General features: G+C 40.9%; 1 pseudogene; it reads left to right on the top strand.

Moving 5' to 3' along the window:
• The first annotated feature begins 890 nt into the window (after positions 1-890).
• LOC127647481 (ras-related C3 botulinum toxin substrate 1-like) overlaps positions 891-18,228 on the top strand; it is a 29,034-nt pseudogene continuing 11,696 nt past the window's right edge.

The following is an 18,228-nucleotide window of genomic DNA, read 5'->3' as shown; positions in this document are numbered from 1 at the left end:
TCTCCACTTTAAGCACTCATTTGCCATATCCATTTCTTTGTGGTCTTTTGCTGTGCGCAATCGATTTCCATTGGCTCTAAAATATCAAATATCTTTGTATCCTCTGATGAAATCTCTTTCTGTTAGGAACTGAATCCTCTCTGTCTTAAGTCAGCACGTCCTGACCTTGTTCATGCTCAAAAAGTGAATCTTATGATTCTAACAAATCTTATGAACTTTTCAGGGAATGTTACAACTTCGTATTTTTGAAGGGGTCGTTTTCACACATGACCTCTAAACTGAAAACTGCAGTTCATTTTCTGGAAAGTGACTACAGAGAGAGCACAAGAGGAGGGCAATGTATTGGGTTGCAGGAGACAAAAAATAATCACCCACATCTCTCTACCTGCTGTCTTTATTATTTACAGCTGTTTTTCTTGGGGTTTTTTCCTCTTTGAACATGGTGCAAATAAGTGCAAAAACACCCACGAGCCACATGTTATCATGCATAAACTGTTTGAGGTCATGAAGGAAATTTGTTATCGTAAATGGATGCATTTTGGGCGATCCATTTGAAAAGGGACAACAGTAAAGATAGCTGAAACTGTTTTGAGATTACATAATCTTTGAGAAAACAACAAGAGTTTAAACTTTGCTGGTTTCGTGCAGATTTAAAGAGAAATAAGCACACAATCTAAAAATGTAAAAGTACATGCACAATAACTTCACAAAATTCTTCATTATGTCTGATATCAACATGAGGGACACAGAAATGTGAAGCATGTACACTAGAAGCTAAGTTACAGGTACTGCACTAAAATAACTCAACTATAAACATGATTTATGTGTACAATTAAGGGAAACTGGGTGTCGCTTTTTAGAGCTTTGTCTTTTTGCTTTATTATCATTAGATGAGCAAGTGTGACAGTGACGTGTCTCGCGTGTACACTCATATTAACACCAGCGTACACATGGTCTCAGTCGGGGATGAATCCTGTCTACAGACCTGTAATGTGCACACCAGCACGTTGGAAAGCAAGACTGAGTAGCAAGGTGCCGAATTCATGTCATGTAGTGTTCGCTTGTCTTTAATGCCAGTGTCCTGTAATGTGTGTAATGTTTGTTTTCGTCTTCATTCCAGTGCTGTGGGTAAAACATCCATGCTGGTCACCCAAATGACCCATGAATTTCCTGAAGAATGCTTCCACAGAATGTGAGTTACACGCTCTGAAGTAGAACTCGCCAAACAGTGCACTGATAATGACAATTAAAAGTGAAGTATGTGATTTCTACACCTCTAGCGTCACCAAATGGCTTTTTCCAAAATAATAACAATGCTCAAAAAACACAGCAATGTTTTAAAGAACCTTTAAATGTTTCCAAATCTTAAATAATATTCTGATGACTGATGTCAAGAGATAATTATAACATTCATGGATCAACAGTAAGAAACTTGGGGCATGTGTGAGAGAGTTACGGGCCGCTTTCCCCTTCAGGCCAGGGTTCGGGAATAAATTCTTCTCCCTGCTTAGTAGGTGGAGATATGCATGAAGAATTCAAAAAAATAAAAACAAAAAGGTGAAAGTGGAGATTTATTTAAATTGGAATTTAGATTGAATTGTGTCATTTTGCTAAAGATTACTCACGTCAATTTGATGGAACTTTGTTATGAAGTTGAATTGAATCTTAAAATAAATTTGTAAATTACATGAACAACTAGTTTTGTAAATTAACTTAAAAACTTAACTTAAACATTTTTGTTGACAAAAATACATTGCTAAAAATATTTGTATATATATATATATATATATATATATATATATATATATATATATATATATATATATATATATATAGCTTTTGATTTGGTTTCAACCTAAATAGCAGTGCCATTTGTATTGTTTGCAGTCATTTGGTTTAATCTAGGTTTTAATGTTTATTTTGACAGATACGGTTATGATATTGGTTGTACTGTGATGGTGGACGATAAACCAGTGTATATCAGTCTGTGGGATTCTGTAGCACAAGAGGAATATGACAGACTGCGTCCACTGAGCTACCCTGAGACGGTAAGTTCTGTAGCACATCCCTGTACAGAAATGTCCTGGCCTGGGTCATGTTTTCTTTTGCTATGAGATGCTCTATTCTTGTTTATTGAGGATAAGGGATTGTAATTCAAGCTGTCCATCTTGATGTCTTTCTAACATGGCTAGCTTCTACCAAGTGAGTTATTTGACTGAAATCTTCCAGAATACCTTAAACTTTGATTGGATGTTCAACCTGTGGCATCAACAACAAAAGAGAAGTGTTTTCCAGTGTTTCTGCAGGTCTGGCCCTTTGGCCCTTTCGCAAATTACCGCCTTCAAAAATTCACTTTTCTTTTTTGCGTATCTTTTGAACCATTGGTCCAAGAAAATCTTTTTGCATGTAATTTCACTCCTCCTGATGATACAAATGGACCGCTTAAATTAAGGGTGCTTTCACACTAATACTTCGTACCAAATCGCAGAAGTTAACCGATCGTGATGGCGTATAATTTGCTTCTTTGCAGGCTCCTGATCACTATTATTATGGTATAATTATTAATTCTCTTGCATTCAAATAAATCCTATTCAGAGATCAGCTCACATTATTCACATCTCTTGCAACGCATCCACAGGCTCACGGTAGACAAATGCTTATTATCTTCCAGTCATTGCACATTCAATGCATCTGTGGAAGACTAACAAAATTTTGCCTAGCGCGATGGAGAGCCTGTGAATTGGTCTCATCACAGGATTTGAATGTGTCTAAAGGACTTATTTATTGTTCTAATCACCCTTTTGCAATATTTATTGGCGTTTTATTGTGAAAAATGTTATCTGTCTTATTTATGGTATCTATTGGTGTTTTTAACTCATTCTTATGTATTTATTCAAAGATTTTGTATTTAAGAATTGGGAGGTGAGAGTTCATTTTAAGTTAAACTCAAGTCAAGTCAATTTTATTTGTATAGTGCCTTTCACAACACACATCATTTCAAAGCAGCTTTACAGAATATTAGCATTAACAGACGATAAAACTGTAATGTCTATAAAGTCGATGAATCATCATTGTGTAATTTAGATAAAATACGATTGTTAATTGTATTTAAAAATAATTAAATGATAATTGTATTAATAACACCAGTGAGCAAGCTGAAAGTGACTGTGGCAAGGAACACAAAACTCCATAATGATTAATGAAGAAAAATAACCTTGGGAGAAACCAGACTTACTGTGGGGTCCAGTTCCCCTCTGACTGACATCATGAATATAATGTAAATATTACTTGTGTATAGTTAAAATCATGGTTTAAAATTATTAAACTAAGTAAGTGTTAAGGGTCAGTGTTTAAACATCGATTGTGTTTGAACTGTAAGATTAATGACCAAAGTCTTTGAAGTCCATCTTGATTAATTGCAGAAGTTCACATAGATGCAATTGTCCTTGTTAATTGGCTGACGAAGGCTTTTGTTGACAATAGTTAGTCTATGCATTCCATTTCAACAGTGGCAACAGTGTGTAGAGCCGTTCGTACAGTATGCATGGCACTGAAACGGTTTCTACACACTTTTGTACAGTTCCCTGGCCATAAACCTGTGCGCTTTATTAAAGAAGAATTCCACAGGGTGGCAGGTTTGCTCTCAGAAATTCTGTCATCTGAACTTCCGGTTTGGTGAGATGGTGTAGACACACGTTAAGTCTCGCTCCCACTTTTTTTTTTGCCTATAATAATTTTAAACCCCTACTATTTCTTCTACTTCACTATCAAGTTGGCAATATCTTTGTTGCATACATATTGGCATTAAATTATGGCAGCTAAAACAACAAAACAAAGCAAAAAGGATCAGAAAGCTGAGGCGAGTGGAGATGATGGCAAAGAGGTTAACATGGCAGCCATCGCTAGGCTTCTTGATGAACACCAGGTCACTCTTTCTGCAGACTTTAATACTGCCGTTTCAACCCTCGAGGTAAAGCTAGACCAAATTCAAGCTGCCGTGACGGACCACGCTTCGAAGATTGCCTCGCTCGAGACACACGCTAATGCACAGGATGAGCGCGTGCAAGCCTTGGAAACGACTTGTGGTATCCTAACAGAGAGCAACGCTAAATTGCTAGCCAAAGTCGTGGATCTCGAGTCACGTAGCCGGTGTAATAACTTAAGAATTATTGGACTACCTGAATCCATTGAAGGGCCCCAGCCATCTATCTTCTTTTCAGAAAGTATTTGGAAGTATTTGGGGACGGAGTACTGGAATCTCCGCCGGAATGTGATAGAGCTCATCGGTCGCTGTCCGATAAACCGAGGCCGGGGCAGAGGCCCAGACCTGTTATCATCCGTCTACATAAATTCCAACAAAAGGAAAAGATCATCCGTGAGGCCAGAGCGAGGAGGGGAAAGCTTCACTACCGCAGCACACCTATTTCTATTTACGAAGACTACGCGCCGGAGGTGATGGAACAACGCTCCAAGTACAGAGAGGTGCTATCTGAACTGTACAATCTCGGCCTAAAACCAGCGCTGTTGTTTCCGGCCAGGCTTACTATCGTAACAAAGGATGGTGATAGGAGAAGATTTGCATCGGTCACTGAAGCCAAGGACTACATTGCATCTATTCATCCTGCTGAGGTCTAAACTCGAAGTGACTTGTGGAGTTGCGCAGGACTGGATCGACTGACTCAAGAAGCTTATTCGTTAAATGCTTGGATTTCCATATTGACTTAGATATGCATATTATAACGTTTGGTTGTTGCATATGAAATTGGTAACTCTAGATCTATAGATGTCTTTTATTTAGCATTATGGAGGCATTGTTTTTGTATAACGTTACACCCTTGAGTCCACTTAGTTCAGTGATTTAGTTTCAGTGATTTATTTAATTTAGATCAATGTACATTTACAGGCGTACCAAATAATAATAATAATAATTATTATTATTATTATTATTTTTTTTAAGCCACTAACTTACACATTCAAGTGCCTGATAGACTAGTTTTACAGCTGTAATGTCTACAGTTTGTGTATGATGCACATTGTATGACAGGCAGTACTTGGTTATTACACTTGTTTTCTTTGTATTCATTTTGTTTGGTTCTTATAAGTGTTAACCTAAATGGATTTGTGTTTTGCGCCTTCTATTGCACCACGCCTATTCTTTGCTCGTAAGAATTTGCAGTGATGCTTATAGTAGTGGCGCTTCTAGTATGTGCCCATTCAAATATATATGAAAATGGTTATAAAGAGTATTCAAATATTTTTGTTTTTCCTCTCTTGTCGAATGTAGGCTACATTGTATATGATCACAACTTAATTTTTGTTGTTTGCTTATATTATATATTATATATAGATATGTGTGTGTATGGTATATATTTTTGTTTGTATATGGTTTACATTTGTCGTCTTTTTCTTTTTTTCTTTATTTTCTTAGGACTGGGTTAGACTATGATCCATTCGTCGTTGTTCACTTGAAATTTTCATTACAAAAGGGGGGGGGGGTTGACGTTCAAAGGTGGTGGGAGAGAGACGTTGGAAGTCTTGTATCGCTGTAACGCGTTGAGCCGTGTTGCTCAGACAAGGTTCGTATTTTGGGGGAATGTTTTCGAGGCCACAAAATGTTTTTTTTTCTGTCTTTCTCTGTCTCCTTTTCCTCTCTCTCCCCGGTGCAGAAGGCCATGCAGTTCCAGTTACAACATTATGCATCGTTCTAGATGGCTGTTACGTCAAGGATGAGTAAAGGTGTGCGCCTGATTTCATGGAATACCAAAGGAATGAATAAGGCCATTAAGATTGGTAAGGTAATGACGCAGCTGCAACATTTGAAAGGGGATATTATATTTCTACAGGAAACGCATCTTAAAACCTCAGATATCCAACGAATCAAAAAGCCTTGGATGAGTCATTGTTTCATTCGAAATTCTTGGCCAAAGCTAGAGGGGCTGCTATTATTATTACCAAGAATATATTGTTTGAGCCAGCACATATTATTGAGGATGTCAATGGCTGTTGTGTCATAGTATCGGGCTTGTTACAGAACCTTTCAGTAGTCAAGTGGTTTTTATTGTCGTTTCAACCATATACAGTTAGTACAGTACACAGCAAAATGAGACAACGTTCCTCCAGGACCATGGTGCTACATAAAAACAACAAAGGACCAACATAGGACCACATGAGACTACACAAGGAAATAAAATACCTATATAAAGTGCACGTGCAAACATGTGCAAAAAGTACAGGACAGTACAACAAATTACTGACAATGAACAGGACAATAGACAGTGCAGCGCCGACCAGTACTCAGTAGTGCAAAAAGATGACAGTTTCTGAAGATTGAGGTAGCAGACAGTTATAAAGTGACAGTTATTAAAGTGCAACTCAGGACACGTGTGTGTCAAACCAGTCTCTGAGTATTGAGGAGTCTGATGGCTTGGGGGAAGAAGCTGTTACACAGTCTGGCCGTGAGGGCCCGAATGCTTCGGTACCTCTTGCCAGACGGGAGGAGGGTAAAGAGTTTGTGTGAGGGGTGTGTGGGGTCGACCACAATGCTGGTTGCTTTGCGGATACAGTGTTTTTTGTAAATGTCTTTGATGGAGGGAAGAGAGACCCCAATGATCTTCTCAGCTGTCCTCACTATCCTCTGCAGGGCTTTGCGGTCCGAAGCGGTGCAAGTCCCAAACCAGGCAGTGATGCAGCTGCTCAGGATGCTCTCAATAGTCCCTCTATAGAATGTAGTGAGGATGGGGGTTGGGAGATGTGCTTTCCTCAGCCTTCGAAGAAAGTAGAGACGCTGCTGGGCTTTCTTGGTGATAGAGCTGGTGTTGAGGGACCAGGTGAGGTTCTCCGCCAAGTGAACACCAAGGAATTTGGTGCTTTTGACGATCTCCACAGAGGAGCCGTCGATGTTCAGCGGAGTGTGTTCACCCTGTGCTCTCCTAAAGTCAACAACCATCTCCTTTGTTTTGTCGACATTCAGGGACAGGTTGTTGGCTCTACACCAGTTCGTCAGCCGCTGCACCTCCTCTCTGTATGCTGACTCGTTGTTCTTGCTGATGAGACCCACCACGGTCGGTGTCATCGGCGAACTTGATGATGTGATTCGAGCTGTGCATTGCTGCACAGTCGTGAGTCAGCAGAGTGAACAGCAGTGGACTGAGCACACAGCCCTGGGGGGCCCCAGTGCTCAGTGTGGTGGTGGTGGAGATGCTGTTCCCGATCCGGACTGACTGAGGTCTCCCAGTCAGGAAGTCCAGGATCCAGTTCCAGAGGGAGGTGTCCAGGCCCAGCAGGTTCAGCTTTCCAATCAGGTGCTGGGGAATGATTGTGTTGAATGCTGAGCTGAAATCTAAGAACAGCATTCGAACGTATGAGTCCTTATTGTCTAGGTGGGTGAGGGCCAGATGGAGGGTTGTGGTGATGGCATCATCCGTTGAACGGTTTGAACGATATGCAAACTGCAGTGGGTCTAGTGAGGGGGGCAGCTGGGTCTTAATCTGCCTCATGACGAGCCTCTCGAAGCACTTCATGATGATGGGTGTAAGTCGCGACGGGACGGTAGTCGTTGAGGCAGGACACTGAAGAATTCTTTGGCATGGGGATGATGGTGGTGGCCTTGAAGCACGTTGGAACAACGGCGCTGCTCAGAGAGATGTTGAAGATGTCGGTAAGAACATCTGCTAGCTGGTCTGCACATCCTCTGAGCACTCTGCCAGGAATGTTGTCTGGTCCAGCAGCCTTCCGTGGGTTGACTCTACGTAGAGTTTTCCTCACATCTGCCGTGGTAAGACAGAGCACCTGGTCGTTGGGAGGAGGGTGGACTTCCTCGCCATCACATCGTTCTGCACTTCAAACCGAGCATAGAAGTCGTTCAGCGCATCTGGAAGGGAGGCATCTTTGTCACAGGCAACTGATGTTGTCCTGTAGTTGGTGATGGCCTGGATGCCCTGCCACATGCGCCGCGTGTCACCGCTGTCCTGGAAGTGACTGTGGATTCTCTGGGCGTGTCGGCGCTTTGCCTCTCTGATTGCCCGTGACAGTTTGGCCCTAGCTGTTCTTAGGGCTGCCTTATCGCCTGCTCTGAAGGCGAGTCTCGGACCTCAGCAGCGTCGCACCTTCACGCAGTCATCCACGGCTTCTGGTTGGAGCGTGTGGTGATGGTCTTGGAGAAAGTGACATCATCAATGCACTTGCTGATGTAGCTGGTCACTGATGCTGTGTATTCCTCCAAGTTGGTAGAATCAGCCATATGTTGCAGCCTCCCTGAACATGTGCCAGTCAGTACACTCAAAACAGTCCTGAAGAGCAGAGATGGCTCCTGCTGGCCAGGTTTTCACCTGCTTCTGAAGTGGTTTTGTGCGTCTGACTAGCGGTCTGTATGCTGGAATTAACATAACAGAGATGTGGTCTGAGTAGCCGAGGTGGGGGCGGGGCTCCGCCCGTGCAGCGCCTGGGATGTTTGTGTAAACAAGATCAAGCGCGTTAGCCCCTCTCGTTGCAAAGTCCACATACTGATGGAATTTAGGGAGCACTGTCTTGAGATTTGCATGGTTGAAATCTCCGGCGACAATAAACAGTCCGTCGGGGTGAGCGTTCTGCAGTTCGCTCATAGCCCCATACAGTTCACAGAGCGCTTCCTTAGCGTTAGCGCTGGGGAATGTAAACTCGGTTTTGCAAACAGTGGTGAATTCCGTGGTAGATAAAAAGGTCTGCATCTAACAGTCACAAGCTCCAACAGCGATGAACAGTAACTAGAGACTAGCATAGAGTTCTTGCACCATTCGTGTTGATGTAAACACACAAGCCACCACCACGAGTCTTACCGCAGAGAGCTGTATTTCTGTCGGCACGAAGCGAGGCGAGCCCGTCTAGCTGAATGGCGGCATCCGAACTCTGTCGCTGAGCCACGTCTCTGTGAAAACAAAGACGCAGCAGTCTCTAAACTCACGCTGCGTAGCCTGGTGGAGTCGGATATAGTCCAGTTTATTGTCCAGGGAGCAAACATTTGAGAGCAGGATAGGCGGGAGAGCCGGCCGGCTAGGGTTTGTTTTTAGCCTAGCATGGACCCCGCCCTCTTTCAGCGCTTCCGCTCTCGCACACCGCTTACGACGTCCTCTCCCCGGCCACCGGCATCAGGCGACGCCGAGGGCTGGAGGCCTGGTCTCCGCAGCAAGCCGAGTACGCGTAGCGCCTCCTGCAGGTCATCATGCAGCTTGGTTTTTGCATGAGTCTTATATTTCAGTAGTGTCTGGCGATGGTAGACACGAACACCGGTTGCTCCGATGTCCATGTGTTGCAAAAGTCGGGCTTTTTTAACAAAAATAGCACCATTGTGGATCCGGAGTGGCCGCTGCGTGCTACCGCGCCGCCATCTTGGATCAAAAGTAGTCCTAGTCTCTATCTATGCTCCCAACTGGGCCGATGAGCAATTCTTCATTAACCTCTTTGCTAAAATCCCAAATAGCGACAATCATCATATACTGATAGGAGGCGACTTTAACCTAGTGCAAGACACAATTCTCAACAGGTCGTCTTCCAAGCAAATTAATCTATCGAATTCTGCTAAAGTAGTTTTTAATTGCTCATCTCATCTAGGGATTTTCGGACCCCTGGAGGTTTAAAAACCCCCATAGTAAAGTTTTCTCTTTTTTCTCTCCGCCACACCAAACCTTTTCCCGGATTGACTTTTTCTTGATTGACAATAAATTGTTGCATCTGGTTACCGCTAGTGGCTATCATCCCATAGTTGTTTCGGACCATGCCCCCACCTCGCTTGATATTAATCTTCCTCTTAGTGTTATCTCCCCATCACTCTGGAAATTTAGTTCCCATTTATTAGCGCATCATGAGTTTGAGAACTTTGTAGCCACTCAAATTAGTAATTACATTGAATTCAATGATACCCCTGAGGTCAACAGTGGATTCTTATGGGAAGCCCTTAAAGCCTTTGTTCGAGGTCAGATTATTTCCTTCACTTCGTACATGCGTTATGCTGAAAGGACTAAAAGGCAGGATATCTTAGACAAACTCCTCAAACTTGATGAAACTCACGCCGTCTCTCCCTCACCTGCCCTTTACAAAAAACGAATTCTGCTACAATCAGAATATGATTGCTTGATGACTCATATTGTAGAGAGACAACTGCAGCAATCCAAGCAACGTTTTTTCGAACATGGCGATAAGGCGGGTAGACTTCTTGCCCAACAGGCCCTTGCGGCCAGTGCCTCTAGATTAATTCCAAGAGTTATGTCCCCTAGTGGTAATCTTACTGCAGACCCAGCTGAAATCAACAGAGTTTTTTTAGACTTTTACATTAACCTCTATACCACTGAGCAGTCTTCAGCTTCGATAATGTTCCCCAATATTTCCTAGAATTGATGAAGATTCGGCTAAGGAATTGGGCAGCCCCATTTCCCCCCAAGAAGTCAAAGAAGCGATTAACTCAATGCAAAATAAGAAATCCCCTGGCCCCGATGGGTTTACAGTTGAATTCTACAAGGCATATTCCACTTTATTAGTTCCAATTTTAGTGAGGATGTACAATAATTCATTTCAAGAAGGCCAACTCCCACCGACGCTGTATATGTCTTCTATATCCTTGCTTTTGAAGAAAGACAGGGATCCCACTTCCTACGGTAACTACAGACCGATTCCTCTGTTAAATGTAGACTGCAAGATACTAGCCAAAATTCTGTCTCTCCGCCTCCAAAATGTAATGCCATCCATAATTTCATTAGATCAAACAGGCTTTACAATGGATAGGCATTCTTTCTTCAATACTCGGAGATTACTTGACATTATTTTCTCTCCCTCATCTAATACCCCTGAAGTCATAGTTTCATTGGATGCTGAGAAAGCTTTCAATAGGGTCGAGTGGGATTACCTGTTCTTTGTGTTAGGAAAATTCGGGTTTGACCCCAAACTCATTTCTTGGATACGGCTTTTGTACGCTTCCCCGTCTGCATCGGTATATACGAACAGTGTTCGATCGCCACCCTTTTTGCTCCAGCGGGGGACACGTCAAGGCTGCCCGCTTTCACCTTTGTTATTTAATATAGCCATCTGGCTTCGAAGTCATGGTGCATTTAAAGGCATCACACGCCATGGTTTGGACCATAAACTTTCCCTCTATGCAGACGATTTGTTATTGTATGTCTCCGACCCCATAGCTTCTTTCCCCCCTATACTATCTGTTCTAGAACAATTTGGCTGCCTATCAGGGTACAAGTTAAACTTTCAAAAAAGCGAGTTATTTTTTGTTAAACAATTGGCTAAATCTCTTCCTCATTCTTCATTCCCCTTTAAGTTAGCCTTAGATGGGTTTAAATATCTGGGGATATTTATCACCGGTTCGCTTAAAGACTTGTTTTTTAAGAACTTTACACCACTTTTCGAAAAATGCAAGTCAGATATGGCTAGGTAGAGTTCCCTTTCCCTTTCTGAAATAGGTTGTGCGAACCTTATTAAAATGGTTATCCTGCCAAAGTTTTTGTATCTTTTCCAGCATCTTCCAGTTTGCATTAATAAATCCTTTTTCACTAATTTAGATCACCAATTGAATGGATTCCTTTGGAATAAGAAGCCAGCTCGCATCAGGAAGTCAGTTCTTCAGCTTCCCAAATCTGAAGGGGGTTTAGCTCTGCCAAATTTTCGATACTACTTTTGGGCATGTAAAATCCATAAATTACTATATTGGGTTGGCCTTAAAAGTTGTGCCTCTAGTCTGCCCTGGGTGCATATAAAGATATCTTCCTCTCGTTATTTACTTTCTAATATCTGCTCCCAGCTTCCCCTTGGGGTACACAAAATCTCGAGCAATCCAATAGTTATTACTATTAAGATTTGGCATCAATTCAGAAAACAATTTGGTCTACATAGAGTATCGATTCAATTGCCAATTTCAAATAATCACTTATTTTCCCCATCCCTTGCAGACAGCTTCTTTGATATTTGGGCAGCTAAGGGTCTCTCTACCCTAAACGACCTGTATGAAAACGAAGTCTTCTCCTCTTTCTCTTCCTTATCAGCTAAATTTAACCTTCCTAATAGTCATCTTTTTCGTTTTTTTCAAGTGAGGCACTTTATTCAAAAGTTATTTCCCCATTTTCCCAATCGTCCACCCGAATCAGAAATTGATTCAATTCTCACCTTCGACTCTGGTCAAAGACGACTGATTTCAACCATTTATGGTAATATAATCTCCTTAACCCCTTCTCCGATTGACTCCCTTAAGATAACCTGGAAGCAAGATTTGGGCATTGACATTTCCGATGACCAGTGGAAAAACATTCTCAGTTTAGTTCACTCTTCATCTATTTGTGCTAGACATGCCCTAATACAATGTAAAGTGCTTCACAGAGCCCATTTCACTAATGCCAGACTGGCTAAATTGTTTCCTAACAGAAGTGATGCCTGTAACAGATGCAGACAATCCCCAGCCGATCATCTTCACATGTTCTGGTCATGCCCGGTGCTATCAGACTATTGGTCTGACATTTTCAGAACTCTCTCACAGGCCCTCAATTATACTTTTGTCCCTAATACCTTGACTGTCCTGTTTGGCCTTTCCCCAATCCCATGTATACCAGCTACAGCGCACTGCATCATTGCCTTTACTACTTTGCTGGCCAGGCGTGCCATCCTCCTTAAATGGAAGCATGCTTCTCCTCCATCACATGACGACTGGATAAGAGCGGTATTGCAATGCATCCACCTTGAAAAAATCAGACATTCTCTTAAAGGTTCGCTGAGATCATTTCATAAAACTTGGAGCCCTGTACTGACTACTATTGAAGGCCTTATCGAGATGACAGGACCTCCTGATTAGACTTCTGTGGGGAGGGGGGAGACTTGTATTCTTTTGTTTACTGTGTGTCTTATGACAACTTTTGTATGCATATAATTTATTTATTTTATTTTATTATTTATATATATATTTTTTATTATAATTTTTTGTATTACTACTATTATTATTATTATTTTTTTTTTTATTTTTTTTTTTTATATCTACTTGTGAGAGCTACAAGTGGCTTTAGGGGTGGGGTGGGGTGGGAGGGCTGATTGGTAGGGGTCTATATTGATGTGTGGAACTGTTCTGTTGATTTTTCTTGATTTTCTTTCAGACATCTTGTTTCATTTTACATCTGTTGTAACACCCTTTATATGTCTGCAGAAAACTTAATAAAATTATTATTTTTTTTAATTCTGTCATCTACTTCAATTAAATGACATTTCTTAATAGGTTTATTTTGACTGCACACACACACGTAAAGGCTACACAGACTTCTTAAACTTGTAATTAATCTTAATTTCAGGGTTCCCAAACGTGATTTGGTGCATTGATGGCACCCACATTCCTATTAAAGCTCCATCTATCAATGAGGGAGACCATGTTAATAGGAAGTCTGTGCATAGCATCAATGTGCAGGTAATAGCTTTTTGGCTCCTTAATATTGGTGTTACAAATAATAAACTTATTGTTCTCCACAGGTAATATGTGATGCAACCCACCTCATCACTAATGTTGAGGCAAAATGGCCTGGGTCTGTACATGATGCCAGAATATTTAGAGAGTCATCTCTGTGCAACAAATTTCAACAGAGTACGTTTTGTTAGACAAATGCTTGTAGTCTTTATTACATTTACAAAACACCTCATTACAGGACAGTTCTATGGTTACTTGCTGGGGGACAGAGGATACCCTTGCCTCCCCTATATGATGACACCCTACCCTGATCCTGAGCCCGGACCACAGACACGCTTCAACCTGTCTCACAGCAGAACACAGGGCAAGGTGGAGATGACAATAGGCATTCTGAAGGCGAGGTTTCAGTGTATGCGTGGGCTCAGGGTCACTCCAAATAGGGCATGTGACATCACAGTTGCTTGTGTGGTACTTCACAACATTGCCACAATAAGAGGAGAGAGGCATCCCCCCTGTCCTGATGACGATGACCTAGAACAACACCCATTGAATCTAGCAGACCACAGAGATGGCAGAATGCTTAGAGACATGATTTGTCAAAATCACTTTATTTAATCTGTTCTATTTCTTCATATCCTGAAATAAGAGACATGACAGATTTGTATTTATTGCTTTATACACACACACACACACACACACACACACACATACACACAAAATAAATAAATAACAGATTCATGTTCACATATGATTCTTCTCACCTTAAGGCGATGCTCCAGTAGTTCTATTTCAAGTTTGGCCTTTTAAATGGCCAGCCTTTTCTCCTCTAGCTGAAGCTGTATAAGGTCCATGTCCATGTCTGTTTTTTTAATTTGCCTTAATAGATGGACCTTATACAGCTCCTTTGCAGACAACTTGGAAGGCAAAGTAAATAAGATGGTTAAAGAAGAAAATCTGCCACATAGTAACATTATGTAAATAAGGACAATCAGGGACAAGTTCTTACACTGCTACGATTATGTGTAGAGGTAGATGGACCCTCATCTGCATGTACATCCCCAGCTAGATTCTGTCACAGGACAAATGACACATGTTTCACTCCACCTAAAAAGCTATGCATTGTCCAGTATATGCATCATACCTCTGTGGGTCTCCCAGCACTTTCTAATTCAGTCACAGCAGATGTGGTCTCTTCATCATCATTCTAGAGTGGAAATATGCAAGGTTACTTTGTCTGGCAGACACAGTGAAAGATCTAAAAGCAACTGGTTCTTAAAATGCACCACTAACAATTGTGACAGACTGTGTGGTTTCAGGAGGATCCAATAATACAATGCGTCCATCAGCAACTGCAAGAAAAAAAAGATACTCAATGTGTAAATTACTAAAGTATGACAGACACTGAATAAAGGCATTAGGAACATGCAAGAATAAAAAAAAACAGATTACTGTATACAGCATATGCTGTAAAATAGAATATGTATGCATAATGCACAAGTGAAACAAGGACTGCATTTGGGAAGCATTTAGCCTTCTTCCTAATGACAAGAGTTAATGATAGTTTTGTCCAAACGTATGACTAAATAATCATAAGTACTAATATGGTATACCTACATTGTACCAAGTCACTTGAGTTGTTGTGGGAGGTAGCAAAGTCTGATGAAGTGCCCTCTGGAATACCATCGACCACAGGGCGACCTTTATTAAGTGAAAGAGCCAACTCCTCAGATGGGGTGAGAGGAGGTGGAGGTGGACCCCCGCCAGTTAGACGGGCCTCAGCCTTCTTTCTATTAGCTATATAGGAAGAATACTGTAAAAGTAACTTAAAACATTGATCTTACAACAGTTAAAATAAAATGTTACATTTTTGGAGAATGTTTTTGTGTTTCATTTTGACTTGGGAAAGAGCTGTTTTGGCTCCAGAAGGATTACACCTTATAAAACAAGAGGCCTAAATATTTCTTGTCAATATACATTGCACTGTATTCTTAAGAAACTGATGTAGAGAAAAGTAAATGCTTGTCAGTCATGCCACATGCTTAAAAAGACAATTGTTCAACTTTGCAAATTAACAAAAGAAAGGCAAGCATATTTAAAATGTAATAAAAATAAAAAAACGTACGCATTTACTCTGTCAGTTATTTTTTGCCAAGCCAATTGTCTTTCCCTCGCATATGCAGCTGTATTGCTTTTTTCATTATAATGGGCTTGAACTCCTCATAAGCCAACATTAAAACTTCTAACTCCGCTTCGGAGAATTACGCGGCACGTAACTTTTCACCCTTAGTTTCCATGGTGACTCCTGAATTCGGCGTTCCATTGAAAATGCCTTTATATGTTTGCCATGCGCGCGCATTAACTCGAGGTTATTAGCAGTAGGTTGATTAAACTAACTCGACACAGGTGTTTTGGAACCGACATACCACGAGTAAGCAGGTTTTGGGTTAATCAACCCATAGTTCAGGGTTAATCTGATGGTAAATTAACCCAGCTTTCTGGAATACACCCCTGGTCCCTAACACACCTAGTTACAGTGATAAACGGCTGCCACTTGTACTCGCATTAATGACACAATTGGACCATGATTCGGACCCAAATAATATGATGTGAACAGAGACCAGGGGGAGGAAACAAGCTCTGGTTTGGTCCAAGCAATCGACCCAAGTGTTAAAGTACCCAAAACTCCACCCATTACATTTGCCGGCATTTAGGACTAAGAGTTCGCTACTGTCCTTCATATTTTGCCCGATTTGCCTAAACAATGGCTCAAAATAATCTCCAGACTGATCCACACAAAATTAATGATACCAAATTACATTTTTTATTAAAAAGGTATGTTGATACAATTTTAATGAGGTCGGCATTAACCTGTTGATACGCACACCCTTTTTGAGCACAAACCATGAAAATGACTTTCCTGAACTTAAATGGTTGTATTTACTGGACCCTTTGGAGTTTGGACACAGTTGTAGTATCTTCTGAAAGAAGACACTTTCAGCTTATAAGAATTCATATATGTTGTTATTTTTTAAAGTTAAAGAAGCTGAAGTTTATAGTAAATGGAAATATTTTGTGCTGAACATGTTTTTATAATCTAAAAAAACATTATAAATGTTCCAAGACAACCCAGAAATACAATGTTCTCAAAGCCACAAGTCTATTTCAAATTTGAAGATGATCTCACAAAAATGAGGTTCATGCAGCTTTTTTTCTCTGTAAAATCTCTGGAAGTGTACATGGTAAAATTAAGGCTCCGCCTTTCAAGATGACACAAAATCTGACTGCACTGCTTGGCTATTATGAATAAAACTACGCCCCATTTTTAAAAATAGACTTTGGAGACAGGCTCATTTTGGTTGTGAGACTCTAATACATACAGTTTTACAACATGAATGCTGCTCAGATTGCAGTTTGTTGAAGAACTATGATGAAGGGTAATTTTTTCTCATGTAAACAATGGAGAATATATCAATATTTCTCAGATTTATCACTTTTATGGACAAAAAGTGCTATTGGATGTTTTTCAATGAACGCTTGTCATGGACAATCGACCCAAGTGTGTTGAACTGGATTCATCTGGCGATCGTGTTTTCATAACAAAAGATATGCAGTCCCGTTTTGATATTGTATGTTTTCATTTGTACTCCTGGCACAAATAACTCAATTGCTGTTTCTAGAGCATTACTATCGTGAAACAGAGATCGGATATCAATGTTGAACCCTCAGGCCTTTGAAAAGATGTATCATTTGTTAACCTTTATTACATTTATAGACGGTAAATTGTCAATTAAACGTAAGCAGAGTGACGTCACCGCCGTGTGCGGGGGAATTGCGTATCAACAGGTTGAACAGGAAGTAAGGCTATAGCTGTGTCTCGTTTCGAATGCTGCATGCTAGGTAGGACGCGTCCTTTGAAGGCTGCAGTATACCGAGCATCCTCCTTTAAACAAGCCTCGTTTAAATGAGACAGCCTTCTTAGGACAAACGGAAACAGAATGCATCATGGTTGCTATGACAGCACGCCACTCTTTAACAAGCACAAATGCTTTGAGTGAGAAAGGATACATTTTAAGAGAGTTATAATGATGTAAAGAGAAAAGAAAATAGATTTTACAGGTGTACTTTTAGTCTAATACTTTATTTTAATAATATATTAAAAGAATTATACATATTTTACACTCTACACCCATCTACTGAGGTTCTTCAACTTGGGAATTAACATTCCTTGTGTTTGAACATCATATTTACAGGCAAATTGGCGCCATTGTTTTTTCACATTTTCCGTTGAAGCAAAGAATTGTGGGTTGTGAGTGCCCACGAAGGATACACCTCATACATCCTCCGAATTCCCGTGAAAGAAGGTTGCAATCGAAGGCTGCATTCGAAGTGTCCTACTCACTTTTCTGAAACAAGACAGCCTCAATCACGGCCAATAAATGCGACTTCTGGAGGACGCAGCCTTCCAAAAAACACAACCTTTATCTTGCCAACGGTTTTTCATTGTTGATCTGAGGGTACATGCACAGTACATGCACAGTTTGGTGATAGCGCCACCTATGGGTCAATAAATGTTTACCATTTCCGTTTTTAATAAAATCACGAGTTTATTGTCTATGGATTCCTTGGGTCATGAGGATTTCAAGGAGCAAGTCATTTGTACAAATGATAGGAGCAAGTCATTTGTAACTCTGATAAGTGCAGTCTCTGTACCGTGATGAGGCCTAAATCCTGACTGAAATTTGTGCGTGGCCACATAAGGGGATGTTTTATATATGGTTCAATGACATCAAACTAATTATGTTTAGTCATGTTTT

The sequence above is a fragment of the Xyrauchen texanus genome, chromosome 8, assembly GCF_025860055.1.
Source record: "Xyrauchen texanus isolate HMW12.3.18 chromosome 8, RBS_HiC_50CHRs, whole genome shotgun sequence".
Classification (NCBI taxonomy): domain Eukaryota; kingdom Metazoa; phylum Chordata; class Actinopteri; order Cypriniformes; family Catostomidae; genus Xyrauchen; species Xyrauchen texanus.
This window is presented reverse-complemented; position numbering and strand designations above follow the sequence as displayed.